Raw genomic sequence first — 21,057 nt, 5'->3', positions numbered from 1 at the left:
TCTATAAATAATCCTGTAAGTTACAATGACTTCAATAAAGCTTCCTATTTCTGTCTCTCCACCTACCAATTTTCTGCGAATTACATGCTTGGCCAAATTAATGTAAAGCCAAGGAAGAACTACACCAAAGCCAGGGTTCCTCGGCCCTTGCTGATGAGCACACACCAGACGTTCAGCAGTACTTGTGCTTCTGGTGTTTCAAATACCCTAATGAATGAGCAGCCTCTAATGGACTAGAATATGAATCAATCACTCCTCTTAAACAAGTACCCCCCTCCCAAGATTACAAGGGATTCCATTTCTTTTTCATAAAGTTTAAGACAAAAAGACAAACGATACTAAACAGCGAAAGTCAAATTACAAGTTTGAAAAGAAACTCTTAAGCCAAATAGCCCACTCAGCTAAAAATTAAGCCCTGATGAGATTATATAATAACCCAAAAACTGCAAAATACAATCTCTGCCACATCTTAATTTCCCTTTCTACTCTGAAAAAATTAACTGGTAAAGTAATAGTCATCAATGCTTTAACATGATCACACTGAGAAGTGGTACTTTCTTGAGACCATCAGGAAAAATAAATCCATACAATACGTACAAATTTTGGAGAGTTAATTAGTAAAACGGGGCAGGCAACTGCAATAAATCACCAATAGGTGTTTGAAAGCACATAGACACTCCAATTTAAAGGTAACAATTCCCTTATGCACAGCAATGTGTGCTGCCTAAGTACAAAATAATGTCAGACAAAAATAAGTCAGCACTTATATATTGCCGGTGGGAGCATTTTGAGAAACATTTTTATCTCACATATAAAATTACGTCTCAACTCCAGAAGAGGGGAAGTAAACATTTATAACCTTACCTTTGCCAGAACTTTGGATGTAGCCAGTATTTCTCAGGGTCTGTTTGTTAATAAGAAAAGTTTCACAAAGCTAGAGTCTATATACACATCCACAAACTCACTCTTCCTTCTGCTCATGGTAAGCCAGGAAACAGTGTCTAACACTTCAAATGCTCAGCCGTTGAGAGCTAAAAACAGATCCTGTGCAATGCTGGATATATTTTTGTCTGCTAGCTACACACCCTCATCATGTTCAATTTTTTCCATTGGTGGAACAGTATGATGCAGACTTAACCAGAAAGTGGTTTTCCATGGGCTGCCTGAAGCCATTAGCCGGGACAGCCTGCCATCATGCCTCGGAGAGGCCAGGCTCGCCCATGACTGGGCTGTTGTTGGTCCTGCATTCCATAATTACCACCGAAGTTCCACAGGAACACGGCTCCCAAGTCAGCCGAATAAAGGTTTACTCACTTGAAGGGAGCCTCAGCTTCTTTTTTAAAGCCCTTTAGCAGTAAGAATACACACCTACCATCCTTGCATTTAGAGCAGTAGTAAACATTCTGCCTCCAAAACCACAGCTGGAATGTTATGATCATAAAAACCCTGCCTCAAGAGAGGCCCTTAAAAATAATATCATGATTTGCAAAATATCGGGTATAAACTTACTTGTGTTCCTTGCTAGAGTTCTTTCATTTTTAAGTTGGCTGAACTACAGTCTTGTACATTGGAAGTCCTTGTTACCCCAACGTGGTGCTTTTTTATTAAAAATGAACCATTAAATTATCTTAAATAAAAGTTATATACAGCAGAGGTTCAGAGTGTTTTGGGGTCTTGCTATATCCTTTGATGAAAGACCTTACATTTTAAAAATACCCCAAAAAGGCTGGGCATGGTGACTTACGCCTGTAATCCCAGCACTTTGGGAGGCCGAGGAGGGTAGATCACCTGAGGTCAGGAGTTCGGAACCAGCCTGACCAATATGGTGAAACCCTGTCTCTACTAAAACTACAAAAATTAGCCAGGTGTGGTGACACACGCCTGTAATCCCAGCTACTCAGGAGGCTGAGACAGGAGAATTGCCTGAACCCAGGGGGCAGAGGTTGCAGTGAGCCGAGATCACGCCACTGCACTCCAGCCTGGGATACAGAGAGACTCTCTCTCAAAAAAATAAAATAAAATAAATAAAAATACCCAAAAGATAAAGCAACATTTTCAGATCTTTTATGTTATTGTGGAGGTGGGATGATGAATAGGCGAACAGGATCACAAACCTTCATATTTTATAGAAGAAAACCACTTAATCAAAGGTTTTCAAAATGTACATATTCTAAGTATGTGAATACACAAATTATCCCGGACAAACATGTGGCAAGAGATTTTTAAGGTAATACCTTCATCATTTTAAAAATAACAGAGGCTGGGCACAGTGGCTCATGCCTGTGATTCCAACACTTTGGGAGGCTGAGGTGGGAGGATCACTTGAGCCCAGGAGACCAGCCTGGGCAACATAGGGAGACTGTCTCTACTAGAAAAAAATTAAACAATTAGCTAACAGAAAAAAAAAAAAATTAGCCAAGCCTGGGAGCGCACACCTGTGGTCCAAGCTACAAGGGAGGTTGATGTGGGCAGATTACTTAAGCCCAGGAGTTCAAGACCACCCTGGACAACATAGGGAGACCCTATCTCTAAAAAAATAAAAATAAAAAAATTAGCCAGGGCCAGGGGCGATGGCTCATGCCGTAATTCCAGCCTCTGGGAGGCCAAGGCGGGCAGATCACTTGAAGCCAGGAGTTCGAGAACAGCCTGGCCAACACAGTGAAACCTCGTCTCTACTAAAAATACAAAAATTAGCTGGGCGTGGTGGCATGCGCCTATAGTCTCACCTACTTATGAGGCTGAAGTGGGAGAACTCGGGAGGCAGAGGCTGCAGTGAGCCAAGACTGTGCCACTGCACTACAGCCTGGGAGACAGAGCAAGACAGGAGATCGAGACCATCATGACTTAAAAAAACATTTAAGTCAGGGCGGGGTCAGGGGAGAAGCGCAGGGAGGAGGAAAAAAATGTTAATGTGAACACAGAACAGGGAATTTTTAGTGCTGGTGGGATAAACCTGCAAAATTCTCTAGTCCAACCCTCTGGAATTACAGATAAAGAAACAGAGACCTTAAGTGACTTGCAAAAGGTCACAGAGCTGGCCAGCAACAGGCTGCAGCACAAGGATGTACCACCCAAGTAACCACAAGCCCCGGGACTGAAGTCAGAGGTTGCCACGGAGGCCAAGTCACATAACACAAAACATGGGAATTCCCAAAATGTTAATTTGGTGTGTGGGGGGGGGGTGTGGGGGGGTGTGGGGGGGGTGGGTGTGTGTGTGTGAGGTAAATACAGAAGAAGAATGAATGCTATTAAATCATGAGCTCTGCTTCCTTCAGACCCAGCAGCCTCATTTCTGTTACTAAAATAGGTAAAATAAAATAAAATAACAGCCAGTGTAAATGAAAGCCTTCCACATTAAGACAGAAAAGGGACTCTGTGATACAAAGGGAAGAAAAATTATGCAGGAGAAGGAAATTTAAAGAGATATGTATCAGAGAGCAAAAAAAAGATCAGAAGAACAATTAATTGCATGGAAATACTTGCATGCCCCTACTCTAATTCCCTTTTTTTTTTTTTTTTTTTTGAGACGGAGTCTCACTCTGTTGCCCAGGCTGGAGTGCAATAGCGCTATCTCGGCTCACCGCAACCTCCGCCTCCTGGGTTCAAGTGATTCTCCTGCCTCAGCCTCCCGAGTAGCTGGGATCACAGGCATGCACCACCACACCCGGCTAATTTTTGTATTTTTAGAAGAGACAGGGTTTCACCATGTTGGCCAGGCTGGTCTTGAACTCCTGATCTCAGGTGATCCACCCGCCTCAGCCTCCCAAAGTGCTAGGATTACAGGCGTGAGCTACCACGCTCGGCCACTAATTCCTGCTTCTAGGTTTTCTTAAAACAATTCTGACCTTTTGATACATTTTATATGTAGATCCCTTCTCTGCCAGAACCTCCTGTACACATGAATTATCTCCAACATTCCTCAGATATTTCCGATGGGTTTGCATTGTCTGATTTCATTTTTTATTACTGAGGTCACCCAAATGACTTTAGTTCTATGAATTTATAAAGTCACTTGGGGTTTCAAACTATGTAAGGTTTCTCAAGTTCTTTAGACTGCCCAACTACAGTCGAATACTGTCAATTTAGTTCTCCATCCTAAAATTACAAAAACCAGAGAGTTCCAAATCATAAAAGTAGACTTGATCTTTCTAATGCTTTATTCTGAGATAATAATATAACAGGACATATGTGTTAACAGGCATCTAAAATTAAATTCCTTGGCAAAGATCTCTGAGAAAAATGTAAATTACCACTTACCAAGTATTCTATTTTGAAGGATACAATGTAAAATGACCCACGTAAAAGCAAAAATGGCAAGCTATTAACAATTATATAATCAAGTGGTGGGTTTATGGGTGTTCACTATACAATTCTTTTGATTCTTCTATATTCTTGCAAATTTTCTTAATAAAATGTTGGGAGGAAAATATATGTATACACACACACACACACACACACACACACACACAATAAATTAATCCATAAAAAACGCCATGTTTTACTAATGCCTAGTCAAAAACTATGCAAAAATTGTTGCAAACCTGACTGTAATAAAAAACCTGAATATCCTAGACTGCATGTGCACACATGCATGCAAAGATATGTTCTTGAGGTTTTCTGTTCCTATCCAGAGAAGAGCTGGAGAATAGAAAATGATAAGATGGGGCATAGGAACACCCCCAGAATGAAAAGTTTGAGAGCCACTATCACATGACAAATTATTATTAATAAAAATAAGGGATAGTGGAAACATCTCAGGCTTCAAAACCAGTAGATCTGGGCTAGCAATTCATCTCTTCAAAACTTAGAGGCTTCCTGAATCCCATATCCTTCATCATAAAGTGGGGTTGACAATCATAATGCCTATCATAAATAAGAAATGTAAATAACATGTTCTAATCTATAAATAGTTATAAGAAAAACTGACATTAAAAATATAAGTTCTAGGCCAGATGCAGTGATTCACACCTGTAATCCCAGCACTTTGGGAGGCCAAGACAGGCAGACCACTTGAGGTCAGGAGTCCAAGACCAGCCTGGCCAACACAGTGATACCCCATTTCTGCCCCAAAATTAGCCAGGCATGGTGGCACGCACCTGTAGCCCTAGCTATTTGGGAGGCTGAGGTGGGAGAATCACTTGAACCCAGATGGCAGAGGTTGCAATGAGCTGAGATAGTGCCACTGCACTTACTCCAGCCTGGGCGACAAAGCGAGACTGTGTCTCAAAAAAAAAAAAAAAAAAAAAGGCCGGCACGGTTGCTCATGCCTGTAATCCCAGCACTTTGGGAGGCCAAGGCAGGTGGATCATGAGGTCAGGAGATCAAGACCATCCTAGCCAACATGGTGAAACCCCATCTCTACTAAAAAAAATACAAAAAATAGCCAGGCATGGCAGTGTCCACCTGTAGTCTCAGCTACTCGGGAGGCTGAGGCAGGAGAACCCGAGAGGCGGAGGCTGCAGTGAGCTGAGATTGCACCACTGTACTCCAGCCTGGGCAACAGAGCAAGACTCTGTCTCTAAATAAATAAATAAATGTTCTAAAGTAATGTGAACTACCAGAAATAATCTCTCTGCTTAGAATTCAAAGAAGAAAACAATAAAAACTCCTTCCGTATTCTTTACTTCTCAGGTCAAACACAGAATGCTTCTGACAGAACATCCGACCAAACACCACTCCTTACTGCTTAGCTATAGTCAAGGAAGAAAAGTAAAAATAAAAGAATAACAATCATAAGTAGAGATTAAAAATATAAATTACTTTTACCCAACCAGGATTACAAAAGATTAAATAATCCCTCACAAACGTAAATGTGCACCTTGGATGTAATTACATTAATGGGCAAAAAACCTCGGCAATATTCATGTGCTGAAGAGGGCTTCCCCACACTGTTTCTGATGAAAAAGCAATACTTTGAATAATGTAGGCTGAAGGAACACAGACCTTGAGAAATGCGGTAGGAAAAATGTCCCAGATGAAGGCAATACTAGAAGAAAATGAGGCACACCAAGTATCTGCCTGAGAATCCTGAGATCCTCAGAAACATTACCGGGGGAGCTGATTTTTCTCCCCATTTGATCAAAAGGCCCAAATTCAGGAAGTCTGTTTCTAAAACCAAAGGTTTCCAAATTTGCCCAGAGAATACAGTGAGGGCGGGTATGACTGGCCTTCATATCTAAAACAGGGGTGGTGTGAAGGTTTACCTCCCACGTGTGATGCTGAAAACCCACGCAAATGTACAACTGACGTGCAATTCATTGGCCGCTCAGATATTGCTCCTAAGAGGCTAGCAAAACAACTCAGGGCCCGCAATTTAGAGTCCCTCTGGCGTGACATCAGATCCCACTGTATGACACTGGACACATCATTTAATTTCTCTGAGCCTCAGTTTCTTATGTGACACTGGACACATCATTTAATTTCTCTAACCCTCAGTTTCTTAATCTGTAAAATGGGGATAATTTTGTCTGCCTGCCAAGCTTATTGTAAGGATCATGTAAAACAATAGATGTAAATTGTTTAACATAAGGTCTGCCTCTTAGAATGTTAATTCCACAAGGCAGGAAGGCAGGGATTTTGTTTAAATTGTTTACTGTTGAAAGTCCAGGACTTTAAGAAGCGCCTGGCACATGGTGAATACCCAATAAATATATGTTAAGTAACTGCATGCATGAATGAATGAATTAATGAATGGGAGGTGACAGTGATGGTGGCAGTGGTGGTAAATGTGAAAGGAAGCACAGTGTTTGTTGCACTCTACATCTCTGTTGTCAGAAGCCAAGCAATCCCTTTTATTTTAAATAAGCCACTCCACATGCGATCACTGCCCATCAAGCAAAATTTTCACAGAGTTTCTGCTTAAAGATCCCCCACCATTCTCCGTTAGCATTTCATATTCCAAGCCGGCATCTTCAACAAGGCAACACTGCAGTGCCGCCGTGCTGGCAGCTGGCCACCTGCTCCTGCGTCCTGCTCTATGCTCCACACTGTGGGAGAAGCGCCAGCACCTGCTACTGTGAGTCAAGGTCTCACAGCCACACAGTCAGACGACCCAAACTTCTGCTCTGCCTGTCTCATAATGATCATACGCAGTCAAAAGACAGCATTTCTCACAGATGCTGATGAAGAGAACCCACCAGACTCGGTTAAAAAACTTAATACAGTCATGTGCAGCATCACAGTGTAATAGCCGACGACAGACTGCACATACGGTGGTTCCACGTGATTATGATACCATATTTTTACTGTACCTTTTCTCTGTTTAGATATGTTTAGATACACAAATACTTCCCATTGTGTTACAACTGCCTACAGTATTCACTAGAGTCACATGCCATACAGGTTTGCAGCCTAGGAGCATAGGCTATGCCATATAGCCTGGGTGTGTAGTAGGCTGTACCATCTAGGTTCACGTAAGTACACTCTATGATGTTCACACAATGAGGAAATCACCTTACACTTTTCTCAGAACTTTCCCCATTGTCAAGTGATACATGACTATACTGCATATTAACTGATTCAGATAAACCCAGACAAATCCTAAATATAACAAACAAATGAACAGAAAACACTGGTAGACATAGCGTTAATAACTTCAATGCTATCACCTCACAACACTGTTATGAAGCAATGTTACTGGGCCTAAAAGTTCTGGTAATTTTCCTCTCCTACAATTATTATGCATGTTTGTGAGCCTTACACCACACCATCATTAATTACTCAATGGCTATGTATTAAATGAAAACAAAATGAAGAACAAGATAAATTTTTAACATTTTTAAAAGCAAACTGAAGATGTCTTCAAAATCAATAGTCAATTTTGAGAAAATTCAAAACACAATACTAGCATGGTATGTATTGCTTTAAAGCCATTGCAAATCTAAATTCCCTAATATAAACTTTTTCTAAGTGTTTCAAAGGCATTAAATGCACAAATAAATTTTAATGCAGTCAATTATCTTGGAAATGAGATATTTTATTATACACACACACACACACATATATATACACATATAGATGAGAGAGAGAGAGAGAGATGGAGTTTTGCTCTTGTTGCCCAGGCTGGAGTGCAGTGGCGCAATCTTGGCTCACCGCAACCTCTGACTCCCGGGTTCAAGCAATCCTCCTGCCTCAGCCTCCCAAGTAGCTGGGATTACAGGCATGTGCCACCACGCCCGACTAATTTTGTATTTTTAGTAGAGATGGAGTTTGTCCATGTTGGTCAGGCTGGTCTCAAACTCCTGACCTCAGGTGATCAGCCCGCCTCAGCCTCCCAAAGTGCTGGGATTACAGGCGTGAGCCACTGCACCCGGCCTTATGGTACATTTATAAACTCCAAGTGTTACTTACATAACAAGCAAGCCCCAATAATATCACCAAATGACCAATTAATTACTTTCGCAAGAGTGCAAATATTAAGTGACATAAAAATGTGGATTTAAAACTAATTCTTCATAAAAGTTGTTCTTTTCCATTTTTACCACTTTTATTCAACATGGTACTGGAAATCCTGGCCAGGGCAATTAGGCAAGAGAAAGAAATAAAAAGCATCCAAATTGGAAAGGAAGAAGTCAAATTACCCTTTTGTTCAAAGTAGCCTTTGTTCACACATGACATGGTTTTATATTTAGAAAAATCTAGACTCCACCAAAAACTGTTGGAACTGATAAATGAATCCAGCAAAATTGCAGGATACAAAATAAACATACAAAATCAGTAGCATTTATATACGCCAACAGCAAACAATATGAAAATGAAATCAAGTAGGCAATCCCATTTACAATAGCTACAACGAATGTAAAATATCTAGGAAGCAATTTAACCAAAGAAGTAAAAGATCCATGCAATAAAAACTATAACACACTGATAAAATAAACCAAAGAGGACACATTAGAAAATGGAAAGATATTCCATGCTCACGGCTTGGAAGAATTAATATTGTTAAAATGGCAATACTACCCAAAGCAATTTACAGATTCAATGCAATCCCTATCAAAATACCAATGACATTCCTCACAAAAATAGGGAAAAAAAGTGTTCTAAACTTTATGTAAAACCACAAAAGACCCTGAATAGCCAAAGGTATAGATCAATAAGAACAAAGTTGGAGGCATCAAACTATACCTGACTTCAAAATTGACTACAAAGCTCTAACAACCAAATGAGCATGGTACTGGCTTAAGAAAGAAAGAAAAACAAAAACACACATACACCAGTAGAACAGAACAGAGAATCCAGATATAAATCCACACATTTATAACCAACTCATCTTTGACAAAGGCACCAAGAATATACAATGGGGAAAGGACAGTCTCTTCAATGAATGGTGCTGGGAAAACCGTTAACTATAGGCAGAAGAATAAAATTAGACTCCATCTCTCACTATACACAATAAATCAAGTCAAAACGGATTAAAGACTTAAATCTAAGACCTGAAAATATGAAACGGCCAGAAGAAAACATTTGGGAAATGCCCCAGGACATTGGTCTGGGCGATGATTTTCTGTCTAAGACCTCAAAAGCACAGGCCTCAAAGCAGAAATCGATACATGGAATTACATCAAGCTAAAAAGCTCCTGCAGGCTAGGCATGGTGGCGCACACCTGTAATCCCAGCACTTTGGGGGGCCGAGGCAGGAGGATCGCTTGAGGCCAGGTGTGTGAGGCCAGCCTGGGCAACAGAGTGGGACCTCTCTCTACAAAAAATTTAAAAAGTGGCTAGCTATGATGGTGAGTGCCTGTATTCCCAGCTACTCAGGAGACTGAAATGGGAGGATGGCTTGAGCCCAGGAGTTTGAGGCTGCAGTGAGCTGTGATTGCACCAATGCACTCCAGTCAGGGTGACAGAAGAAGACCCTGTTTCAAAAAAATAAAAATAAAAAGCTCTGCACAGAAAAGGGAACAATCAACAAACTAAAGAGACAACCCACAAAATGGGAGAAAATATCTGCAAACTACCTATCTGACAAGGGATTAGTAACCATGATATACAAAGAGCTCAAACAACTCAATAGCAAAAAACAAATAATTCAATTAAAAATGGGCAAAAGATCTGAATTGATATTTCTCAAAGGAAGACATACAAATGGCCAACAGGTACATGAAAAAATGCTCAGCATCACTAATCATCAGAGAAATGCAAATCAAAACTATAATGAGATATCATCTCACCCCAGTGAAAATGGCTTTTATAAAAATGACAGGCAATGACAGATGCTAGAGAGGATGTAGAGAAAGGGAAACCCTTGTACACTCTTGGAAGGAATGCGAATTAGTACAATCACTATGGAGAACGGTTTGGAGTTTCCTCAAAAAACTAAAAATAGAACTACCATGTGATCCAGCAATCCCACTAGTGGGTATAGATCCAAAAGAAAGAAAACCAATATATCAAAGAGGTATTTGCACTCCCATGTTTATTACTGCACTATTCACAACAGCCAAAATATATCAACCTAAGTACCCATTAAGAGATGAATGGGTCAAGAAAATGTGGTATATATACATAATGGATTATTATTCAGCCATAAAAAGAATGAAATCCTGTCATTTGCAGCAATGTGAGTGAAACTGGAGGTCATCAAGTGAAATAAGCCAAGCACAGAAAGACAAATATCACATGTTCTCACTTACATGTGGGAGATAAAAAAAAAAAAAAAAAAAAAAGTAAGTCTAATGAAAGTAGAGAGTAGATTGGTGGTTGCCAGAGGCTGGGAAGGGTAGGAAGGAATGGATGAAGACAGGTTGATTAATGGGTTCAAATATACTGTTTGATAGAAGAAATAAAACCTAGTGTTAGATCAGTAGAGTGACTCTAGTTTACAATAATGTATTATAAGTTCCAAACAAGCTATAAAAGAATAGTTCTAATGTTTCTAACATGAAGAAAACACAAATATTTAAGGTAATGGGTATCCCAATTACACTGATTTGATCTTTACAAATTATATGAACGTGCTAAATTACCATTCATACCCCAGAACTATGTACATCTATTGTGCGTAATTTAAAAATCATTTTTAAAAAGTTTTTCTTTAAAGTGACCTTTTTCTGTAGGTCATTATATCCAAATTAAATACACCTTAACAAACAGCAATGAATGATAATGTACAAAATCCTAAGTTTTGAAATTAAATAGAATGCTTTACAAAGAGTAACGGATAATATTTTTATGTAAATGATAACATCTATATTATTATGCTACCCAAAAAGAAACCTACACAATGAGTTTTGGCTAAGGTAAAACAAAGTTTCTGGTAGAAAAAAAATCCTTCAGGAAATATGCTTGTAAAATCCCGGCTTATAAATACTAGCTACTGGGTACATCTGTTTACAACATTTTTGAAGGTTATATTGGAACACTGAAGACAGTGCAAGTAATCTGCCCAGATCTAATTGTAGTTAAAGTTATAATGTTATATTCAGCCTCTCAGTCAACTTATAATATTTTCTCTTTATGGACTGAAGTAAAATTGTTCAAGCTGGAAGATTCCTAATAAGTTTAATTCAGAGAATAATTGAATTTGAGTTCCAAAGAGACCAGAGAGGTCATCTATCTAGCCCAACCTTCCCTCTAATTTAGGAATCTCCTACAGCATCCTGACAGATGGGGCCACTCTCATTTACCTAAATACATTGAGTGACGGAAAGTTCACAGATCTGTTAGGGGGCACATTCCATCAGTAAATAACCAGTTGATAGATGAGAACTCCTTCCAGCAACTTTAAATCAGTCATTCTAAAAATTCCACTAATCAGTCTTTCCATCATTATCAACACACATCCTACTCCTCTCTTCCACCCAACCACCCCACAAAAAACTGAAGTTAATTACCGTGGATCTTCCCTGCTCTCTCTCCAGCCAAGTTCTTCACAATGAAGCCAGAATCACTCTCGTAAAGCAAAACAAAGCCAGATTCTGTTCGTACTAAACATCAAAATTCACAAAGAACAGAGTCCTAAAACTTCAATCTGTGCCTTAATAGGCATTGAGCCCACTCTCTCGGTTATATCACTTGGAGTCAACGAGGTTACAGGCTCCATCTGTTTGGGGCCATGAAGTCTAGGGAGGACTGGGGATCCACTGGAAAAAGCAGAATGGAACTTAGTTCCATAGATCACAGACGTGTGCAAATTACACACTGTCCCCATTTCACCAAGCCAGGAGGCCACAGTGGATGTTAGGGAAGGCAAAAAAGATATGCTGCCAGGCAACTCCTTCTCCATGACCATGGAGAACTGAAAAAGAGGGAGGAAATGAGTCACATCTGAAGACAGAGGGAAAATTTAACTGTCCAGATTAGGGGTCATACTCAGATACCTTCAGAGCTATTTAAATGTATGAGCGAAGCCAGGCACGGTGGCTCATGCCTGTAATCCCAGCACTTTGGGAGGCTGACGCGGGCGGATCACTTGAGCTCAGGAATTCAAGACCAGCCTGGGCAACATAGTGAAACCTCATCTCTACAAAACAAAACAAAACAAAACAAAAAACAAAAAAAATCCATAGATATAGCCAGGTATGGTGGGACATGCCTATAATCCCAGCTGCTCAGGAGGCTGAGGTGGGCAGATTGCTTGGGTCCAGGAGTTTGAAGCTGCAGTGAGCTGAGATAGCGCCACTGCACCCCAGCCTGGGTAACAGTGAGACCCTGTCTCAAAAAAAAAAAAAAAAAAAAGTCTGAGTGAAGCAGGCCTGACTGAGTCATGCAGTCTAAAGACACAGAAACCACTTGTTTGCAAGTTAGACTTCTACAAGTATACTTCGGCATACATCCAAAATATACCCTCTTCTATTTTTTTCTTGAAGTTTGAAACTATGAAAATATCTTTAGTTTTTCCACTACTACTATGGACATTGAAAAAATAACTGTTTCAGTTTTCTCCTAATTCTACTAAAAGAAAACAACTTAAGTAAATGAAAAATGACAACTGACATTTGATGATGGGAAGACTGTGTGGAGTGGTGGGGACTGTGGCGTACCATCTGACGCATGACCCAACCAAAAGGCCACCATCTACACAGCTTCAGCTATCCACTGCCAGCTGAGAAGGTAGAATCCAGTGTTGCCAGATAATCCCACATTTTGAAGAAACACTAAAAATTTGGCTTTTTTGTAAAATTCTTAGTTTTTAAATGCAGGCAATCAATTTAAATTTAGTTAACACAGTGATCAGGGATACATTTTCTAGGCCAAACAAAGGTTATCCACAGCCCAGAACCAGCCCGAAACTCACCAGTTTGCAGCCTCTGCTGCAAATGACAAAATACAAACACAAAAATTTTCAATCCTAAAAAACATTTTAAATGAAAACAATAAGCAGTCCCAACTCCCTGACTTCAGAAGGCTAAATCCTAGGTTTCTGGGGGCATACAACCAACTTGGCCTAGGAAAGCAGATAATCAGGCATGAATTTAGAAAAGGGGCCACTGACATACAAGCATTGAAAAGGGCCGCAGAGGCCATGTCGTCTGCCTTCCTGGTGCGTGGAGGAATCCTCTCTACAGAGCTCTTGATCTGCAGCCAACCAGTCGTCAGACACCACATCCAGCCCTGAGACGCTCATTATTGCAAAGAGGCACCATTTCAGCTTTCCACAGCTCTATAGGAAAGTCTTCCTCACGTGAAACCCAAAGTGGCCTTTCACTACTGATACCTGCCGGTCCTAGTGCTTCCTGCAGGGGCAGATCAGACACAGCATCCCTGCTTCCCCTTACACATGACATCTGCTCAGACACTTCAAGGTCGGAATTGGGTTCCCTGCTAAGCTTACGACTTGCTAAGCTAAGCCCACTCCCTTCATCATCGTGTACAGGACGCCATTTCCACACCTTCCCCAATGGCAATCACCTTCCTCTTGCTATCAACGTGCATCTTCCATCTACGGTCTGGAGAAAGGGACAGAAGGACACTCAGGATTATTAAGCACCTACACTGTGAGGTAGGCACCATGCCAGGAGTGTGACATACATTTTCATATTTAATTCTCACAGCAATCCTCTTTGAACTGTATTATTATCATTATTTTACAGATGAGGAAACTGAGGCCAAGCAAAGTTTAGCAATTTACTGAAGGCCACAAAACAAGCACAACTGGAAAACTCAAACCAGGTCTGTCTGATACCAAAAAGACAACTATATTGTTATACACACAGAAAATGGCATGTTTGCAAACAGTTTTATTGTCACTGTTACTTATTAGAAGTATAACTTATTATAAGCAAGTCTATTCTTTCTGGTGATCTCATGAATGGACTGCTGTTTTCAATGCAAAACAAATTCTCCATGCAAACAAAACAAATTTCAAACTTGTGTTACCATTTAATGACCAGTACCCAAATATATAAATATAAAATGTATTTTTTTGAGACAGAGTTTCATTCTTGTTGCCCAGGCTGGAGTGCAATGGTGCAATCTCGGCTCACCACAACCTCTGCCTCCCAGGTTCAAGTGATTCTCCTGCCTCAGCCTCCCAAGTAGCTGGGATTACAGACATGCACTACCACGCCTGGCTAATTTTGTATTTTTAGTAGAGACGGGGTTTCTCCACGTTGGTCAGACTGGTCTTGAACTCCCGACCTCAGGTGATCCGCCTGCCTCGGCCTCCCAAAGTGCTGGGATTACAGGCATGAGCAAATATATTATTTTTAAACCTAATTTGTATATTGAATATATAAAAATCTGAGTATATACTAAATAAAACAGCAGAAATTTATATAACCCCTATACTCACATACTTAATCATAATCATTCTTCAAGGAAAATTTTATTACCCCCATTTTACATAAGAAGAAAGTGAAGCATCAAGAGGTTAAATAACTTACCCAGCTTGCATGGTGGCTCATGCCTGTAATCCCAGCACTTTGGGAGGCTGAGGCGGGCGGATCACTTGAGCCCAGGAGATTGAGACCAGCCTGAGCAACATAGCAAGACCTCGTCTCCACAAATTATAAAAAAAACTAGCCAGGCCCAGTGGCGTGGGCCTGTGGTCCCAGCTACTCAGGAGGCTGAGGTGGGAGGATTGCTTGATCCTGGGTGGTCGAGGTTGCAGTGAGCCAAGATCACGTCACTGCATTCCAGCCTGGGCAACAGAGCGCGTCGCTGTCTCAAAAAAATAGCAATAATAACCTACTCCAGGTCACTGGCAAGAAAACGTCAGAGACAGGATTCAAAGACCTCAGGCAGTCTGACTCTAAATAATTGTAGACCTTAGGCTTTCCAAATAGTGTATTTCAGCAGTAGTTTTGAACATCGTTAAAGCATAAACACCTCTCCAAGGCTAATTAGATACTACTTTTGGATATGCCAATGTAGATGATAAAAAAAAGAAAAAGGTCAATACAAACAAAGCTTACCAAAATTAGGATCAAAATTTCTAGCTTTAATATGTATTATATTTATAAATAAACCCAGAGATATTAGATAACTTCCTGTTTGCATGTAATCTAATGTTAAATTTGATCATAATGTGAGGGAGGAATTCACATTTCAAAAAAATGTTTAAACAGACAAACCTTTTAAATATCCTCCAGTGTGAATAAGTATCTCACCATGTGACATTGAGCAATTTACACAATGAGACTCATTTAACCTTTCAACTCATACATTCAGACAAAACATATCTGCTGTGCAACAGACCCTGTTGTGGGCTCTGGAGACAGGTGAGGAACCAGGCAGAGAAGGTTCCTGCCCTTGTGGAGCTTCTGCTCTAAGGAAGGCAGAGACAGACAACAAGCCAATACATAAATATGCAAAGGAGAAAACGATCAGTGAGGGACAAGGACTTTGCAGGGAACTAAGAGAGCGTGGCGTGGTAGCAGTGGCTGGGTGTCCTTTAGATTGGGTGGTCAGCGTCCTTCAGAGGGAGTACTTTGAGCTGAAACCCAAAAAGCATGAAGCAATCAGCCAAGAAAAGCTGGGGCAATCTAAATCAAACAGCAGAAGGTTATGCCTGGGAAGGTTATGTTTATCTGAGCGTGCTTCAGCTAAGCACGCACGAACTCCAGACACGGCAAACAGTCCGGGGAACTACCTGCCACCATTTCAAACGCCGCTGGGGAACTGTTCAGCTTTCCTGCTTTAGTACTTAACCTGCGACACCAACACATCCAATTAGTAAAACACCTCAGTCGGAATGAAACAGCCTTAAGGTCACAGTTGGAATCTGACCTTTCCTCAGTGGCTTCCTAAAATCCACGTCCCCTGAGCTTACCTGATCTTACAACTCCAATTAGAAATTATATGCTCTCTGTGTTCTCAAGCAGGAGGTCCTATTTGGTCTGGAGTTTAAGTGTGTGCTCTATCAGTATGTGGCACATAAAAGGACGGAAACTAAAGCTGCCCAGGCTGCATCCTCCCCACCTAAGGTCCCAGAGAGGCCTGGCATACCCGTTTTCCACACTGAGTGGACCATCCAGCATATCCAATTAAAGTGCTTTTGTAATAATCTACTGAGCTCTGGAGCCCTGTTGCTTGCAGGAACCTCAATTATCAGCATTCAGCAAACCTGCTTTGGCTTTCCCCACTCAACTTCTCATACAAAGTGCAATTAACAGAGCTACGTGAGAATGTGGTGATTAAGCAAAGAAATACAGACTGACATATACTTTTAAAGCCTTTGAGATATACAAGTGCCTCAAACTTACCCACAGAGGAATGTGGAGGACACTTAGTGTAATCATTCATTCATCCAGAATGAGCTGGCTGAAGGTATCCTTGTCATTCATACACAGAGCCCTGGCAAAATAAAACAAAAATACAGAGGCAGTGAGAAATAATTTTTCAAAATCAGATTGTTATAATTGAAGCTCAGTTTCTCAGCATTCTGTTGTATCTTGGGCTTGATACAAGAAGGAAGAATCTGAAAGAGAAATCAAGAGTTAAGTGATTAACTATAAAGGAAAAAAGGTCTTCCCACATCCTAACTGGAGAAGCAGATTTACTGTAGATTTACTGCTTCATTTCATAATGTCATGACTGAGCCATTTGAAGATAGAATGGATGGAGGGAGGGGAGAGAGAAATAAATATAGATGATAAGTTAGACAGGAGATGGATAGATGGATGGATGGACAGACAGACTGATGGACGGACAGATGGATGGATGGATGATTGACAGAGCAAGCCTACTGTGACCAAGCCACTACTCCAGATGCTAGAAATAAAGCAGTGAATGAGAGAGAAAATCTCGCTCTCACTGAGCTCCATTCAAGTGGAAATACACAGTTCAATAAATAAATAACAAAAATATCCTAGAGTGATACAGGCAATGCAGAGTCAATAGGGCAATGAGATAGTGAGTGACAAGTGGCTAAATTAAATTGGAAGATTAGGAATTGGCTCTCTGAAATGACAACTAGCCTGAAATCTGAATGGTATTTGAACTTAGAGAAATGATCCCCCAGGCAGAGGGATCAGCGAAGAAACACCATGTCTTGAGCCATTGTTACGGATTCTGGAGCAGAACTCAAGTGGGTAGTGCCAAAGGATCAGAATTTCATAACTTATTAAACAGATGAGGCCAGGCACGGTGGCTCATGTCTATAATCCCAGCACTTTGGGAGGCCAAGGTGGGCAGATCACTTGAGGTCAGGAGTTTGAGACCACTCTGGCCAATACGGTGAAACCCCGTCTCTACTAAAAACACAAAAATTAGCTGGATGTGGTGGCTCACGCCTGTAGTCCCCACTACTTGGGAGGCTGAGGCAGGACAATTGGAGGCAGAGATTGCAATGAACTGAGATAGCGCCACTGCACTCCAGCCTGGGTGACAGAGAGACTCCATCCCCCCACACCCCCACACCCCCAAAAAAAACAGGTGGTTTCTGGATCCTCTCCTATTATGGAGAATAATACTGTCTTCCTGTATTTGATATGCTACCACCTGGTTATATATTAAAACTCATGGTCCATTAGTCAACACATCAGAAAGTACCTCTTTTTTTTCATTGTTTAAAATGTGAAACAGACTGCTTTCATATTGAGACTTACCTTTTTAGAAGGCATGATATTAACTCTGTGATGTACACAAGATACTGTATTATGGCAATAACCATGTGTCCTTAACCCAGAATGCAGTCCTTGATAAAGAATGCAGACTTTAGGGCAGGGATGTCCAATCTTTTGGCTTCCCTGAGTCACACTGGAAAAGAAACTGTCCTGGGTGCCATCTAAAATACATCAACACTAATGATAGCTGATGAGCTTTTAAAAAAAATCGCAAAAAAGGTCTAATAATGTTTAAAGAAATTTTACAAATTTGTGTTGGGCTGCATTCAAAGCCATCCTGGGCCGCAGGTGGCCCACAGGCCATGGGTTGGACAAGCTTGCCTTAGAGCAAGGGGACTGAGATTGGAGTTCAAACCCCAGCCACTCCATGACCACCTCAGTGAGCTCAGCCCAGTTATTTAGATTGTCTGAGCCTCTGGTTTCTTCAACCATAAAATGGAAATATGATCTACACTACAGGGTTATTCTAACTGTTTAATGAAATAATGCACACAAAATACTTAATAAATTACTTGAAACATGTGACATACTCAAAGTAGCAAAAAACCACAACTAGACTTTCACTGTAAATGGTCACTATTGAGAAAGGTTTGACTATCACAATGACTCATGCTATAGAAATACACCTATACCGGGGCCGGGTGCGGTGGCTCACGCCTTTAATCCCAGCACTTTGGGAGGCCGAGGTGGGCAGATCACCTGAGGTCGTGAGTTCGAGACCAGCCTGGCCAACATGGAGAAACCCCGTCTCTACTAAAAATATAAAACATTAGCCGGGCGTGGTGGCGCATGCCTGTAATCCCAGCTACTCCGGAGGCTGAGGCAGAAGAATCACTTGTACCTGGGAGGCAGAGGTTGCAGTGAACGAGATCATGCCATTGCACTCCAGCCTGGGCAACAAGAGCAAAACTACGTCTCAAAAAAAAAAAAAAAAGAAAGAAAGAAAGAAAAAGAAATACACCTATACAACCTGGCATACTAAAAAGAACAGTTTTCATTTATAGGATATCAGGATTGGGATATCAGGATTGGGATGGACCCATTTCCCTCATTCTACAGGTGAGAATTTAAAACTCAAAGAAGTAGTGTGATTTGACCAAGGCGACATAATTAGTTCAGAGAACGTTTTCAGAAATTTGTTATATCTGGTCAAGAATGCCTACCTTATAGAATACATTCCATATTTACTTAAAACTTTTAAATTTGCTTTGTCATTAACCCAGTATGGACAAATTTTTTATTTATTTTATTTATTTCATTTTTTGAGATGGAGTCTCACTCTGTCACCCAGGCTGGAGTGTAATGGCGCGATCTCAGCTCACTGCAACCTCCGCCTCCCGAGTTCAAGCAATTCTCCTGCCTCAGCCTCCCAAGCAGCTGGAATTACAGGCACCCACCACCACGCCTGGCTAATTTTTGTATTTGTAGTAGAGACAGGGTTTCACCATGTTGGCCAGGCTGGTCTCGAACTCCTGAGCTCAAGTGATCCACCTGCGTCAGCCTCCCAAAGTGCTGGAATTACAGGCGTGAGCCACTGCACCCAGCCGAAAAAAATATTTTCAAATGATAAGAAAAGAATACTGAATCAAGCTTCACTAGGCTCTGTCTAAATACATCATACTGACAATCTTTAAAAACCAAGACTTGTAATATTTTACTGATGGCCTCATAAATGATTTACTAACTGAAAACTATAAAATATAAGATCTGCCATATTTTAATGTTTCCAATGATAATAATGTTGGATCTCAAGCATCTGTTACATAACAGAACTTTCCACATGTTCATTCCAAATACCATGTGATTTCATGTTTTTTGGTTTCTATGCCTTTGCATATACTGTTCTCTACAGGGAACACCTCCCTGGAGAACTCCTAATTGCCCCTCAAGACCCAGCTTAAGTGTCTCTTCCTCTGATCACCTACCATCATACCCCGAACCTCACAGGGTTATCGCTCCCTCCTTCACCTCACCACTCTTTCTGATATAGGCAATTGCCTCGCAATTATTTCTTTTTCACTCATTTGTCTTCTTTACTAGAACTCACTTATCTTTCCCCTTTACTAGAACTGCTTTGAAAGTGAAGTACTTTGTTTCCCTGGTGCCTGACACAATTCCTTACTCGTGGGTGCTTAATAAATGTGTTCATGAAATAACTGATTCATCAAATTGCTAATACAATGTGATTAAGATGTGGCTTGGCTTGTTCTTCCATCATATCGCCATAACTTGAGTTAAAGAGGAAGCTGCAGCTTAACTACTGGTCATTTTGGTGGTTTTTGTTGGGTTTTGTTTTTTTTTTTTCAAGATGGAGCCTCACTCTGTTGCCCAGGCTGGTGTACAGTGGCACGATCTCAGCTCACTGCAACCTCTGCCTCCCAGGTTCAAGCAATTCTCCTGCCTCAGCCTCCTGAGTAGCTGGGATTACAGGTGCACGCCACCATACTTGTCTAATTTTCGTATTTTTAGTAGAGATGGGGTTTTGCCATGTTGGTCAGGCTGGTCTCGAACTCCTGACCTCAGGTGATCCACCCGCCTCAGCCTTCCAAAGTGCTGGGATTACAGATATAAGTCGCTGCGCCCGGCCAACTACAGGTCATTTTGGATGGAAATGATTTTAAGCAGGATTATAGAATATTTAAGCTTAGAGCACATTGACTTCATCCCTGTTCACTTTGCAGATGAAGAAAGTGAAGTCCAGTAAAGATCAAGTAGACCTCTCGTGTAGACAGCGGGAAAGAGCTAAGACTAGAACTCAGATCTCCAAACAGCTACAACAGCTCTGTTTCCAGCAATGACAAGTTACTGGTTCCAAGAATGCTCTTCCTTGGATCTCAGCACCTTCCTCAGGACCCTCTCTGCTTTCCTCATGTGCTCCAGTGCCATGTGAACAATGAAGCTTCATTGAGCCGGACTGCAATCCAGCAAGTGGCTATTCTTTCAACAGTGGAGACTGGGCTTCGCTGCCAGGGAAAGTCCCATTTTAAGGGCGAATTTGCAGTGGGCTGGGACTGCAATATCTTGTGACCACAGAAAGATCAAACAGGGCACC

General features: G+C 41.1%; 1 protein-coding gene across 4 annotated transcripts in view; it reads right to left on the bottom strand.

Annotated features, from left to right (window-relative positions):
• The window catches only part of TIAM2 (TIAM Rac1 associated GEF 2), a 264,322-nt gene that overhangs the window by 149,978 nt on the left and 93,287 nt on the right, over positions 1-21,057 (bottom strand). For 3 of the 4 annotated variants that reach the window (XM_009452282.5, XM_054686446.2, XM_009452286.5), the window contains exon 2: positions 16,644-16,734. The gene's annotated coding sequence lies outside the window, so the exon portion shown is untranslated. Of the gene's footprint in view, positions 1-864; positions 1,042-16,643; positions 16,735-21,057 lie in introns of those variants that run through there. The other variant, XM_054686444.2, reaches the window with a different exon arrangement.

The sequence above is a fragment of the Pan troglodytes genome, chromosome 5 (genome assembly GCF_028858775.2).
Source record: "Pan troglodytes isolate AG18354 chromosome 5, NHGRI_mPanTro3-v2.0_pri, whole genome shotgun sequence".
Classification (NCBI taxonomy): domain Eukaryota; kingdom Metazoa; phylum Chordata; class Mammalia; order Primates; family Hominidae; genus Pan; species Pan troglodytes.
This window is presented reverse-complemented; position numbering and strand designations above follow the sequence as displayed.